This window comes from Hakea prostrata, unplaced genomic scaffold (assembly GCF_041222555.1).
Source record: "Hakea prostrata isolate BN-2017 unplaced genomic scaffold, UWA_Hpros_2 contig_85, whole genome shotgun sequence".
NCBI lineage: Eukaryota > Viridiplantae > Streptophyta > Magnoliopsida > Proteales > Proteaceae > Hakea > Hakea prostrata.
In genome coordinates, this window is record NW_028291204.1 from 204,837 (window position 1) to 206,758 (window position 1,922).

Below are 1,922 nucleotides of genomic sequence, written 5' to 3' on the forward strand. Positions count from 1 at the left end.
AACACGGGTTTTCAGCAGCCCGGCCGCTTTAGACAAGATGGCGGAAACCGACCACCAGCAAGTGCAAGTGCAAGTGCAAGTGCAAGGCCTTTTGTTCGGAAGCCCTCTCGTTGCAGCCACCCCCGTTGGATCCAAAGCAACTCCCGTTTGTTTCTACCGCAAGCAAGCTGGTCATTTTGCTCGTGCTCGTCCGGGCGGCCCGCCCAAGCCAGCCGCCCCGCTGGTGAAGAGTGCTCCCGCCTCCTCCCTCCGGTAGAGTTTTCAGATTTCCAAAGGCCGAGCAGGATCCAAGCCATGAAGTGATTACAGGTGTACATTGTTAGTCGCTTCTATTTCTCGCATTTGTCTTATTTGATACGGGTGCATCTCATTCTGCTCATGTCATCTCGCATTCATCAAGAAGACTAACCTAATCCCCGAGAAGTTGTCTAGTTGTTTATTGATTAGTACACCCACTGGTCCCTGTTGAGAAACTAGATAAGGGGTTATCTAAATGTCCCGTGTTGATTGGTGAGAAGAACTTGGAAGCCAATTTTGTGATTCTTGACATGAAGGACTTCGATGTTATTTTGGGAATTGATTGGTTGACAGCCCACAAAGCCGTGTTCCTTTGTTCCTCAAAGAAGATTCAGGTCCATATTTGTGGAAGTCCGGTCTTAGAATTTCAGTGGTGAAAAGAGAAGGGTTTGTAGGAAGGTGTCTGTCTCGTGACCGATGCAAGTCTATGCCCTAGTGGATGATGCTTCATCCGAAGGCAAGGGTATAGTGGAGAAAAGAGTCGATGAAGTCGAGTTGTCTCGCGACTTTGTTGATGTCTTCCCCGATGATCTATCGTGAGTGCCTCCGGACAGGGATGTCGAATTTTCTATTGATCTCGTCCCCGGTGCCGCTCCGGTATCTAAAGCTCCGACAGGGATGGCTCCTACCGAGTTGAAAGAGTTGCAAAATCAGTTGAATGAGCTCATTGATAGAGGTTTCAGACAGCCTAGTGTGTCACCTTGGGGAGCTCCGGTCTTGTTCGTCAAGAAGAAAGACGGTAGTATGCGCTTGTGCATCGACTACCGTGAGTTGAATAAGTTGACTATCAAGAATAGATATCCGCTGCCCGTAATTGATGATCTCTTCGATCAGCTTGAAGGGTGCAGTTGTGTTCTCAAAGATTGACTTAAGGTCCGGATATCACCAATTGAAAGTGAAGTCTAGTGATATCTTCAAGACAGCTTTCCGAACGCGGTATGGTCACTACGAGTTTAGAGTCATGCCCTTCGGATTGACCAATGCTCCCGCGGTGTTCATGGACCTCATGAACCGAGTATTTCATGATGTGCTTGATAAGTTTGTGATTGTTTTCATTGATGACATCTTGATCTATTCGAAGAGCGAAGAAGAGCATGCGAGTCATCTAAGTTTCACTTTGCAAAGGTTGCGAGAAAAGAAGTTGTTCGCTAAGTTTAGCAAGTGTGATTTCTGGCTTAAGAGAGTGGTATTCCTTGGTCATGTAGTTTCAGCCGAAGGTATTCGTGTCGATCCCGAAAAGGTCCAAGTCTGTGGCTGATTGGGAAAGACCGAAGTCAAGCAACGGAAATAAGAAGTTTTCTTGGATTGGCGGGTTACTACCGAAGGTTTATTGAGAATTTTTCTCGGTTGGCTGCTCCTATGACTAAGTTGACCAGGAAAGAAGAGAAGTTTGTTTGGTCTGACGCTTGTGAGAAGAATTTCCAAGAGTTGAAAGATAGATTGACAAGTGCCCCGGTTTTGACTATACCCGATAGTTCCGGTGGTATGACAGCTTTATACCGATGCGCCAAAGATTGGTTTGGGTTGTGTACTGATGCAACATGGCAAGGTCGTAGCCTATGCTTCTCGGCAATTGAAGGATTATGAGCGGAATTACCCCACTCACGATCTAGAACTTGCCGCCG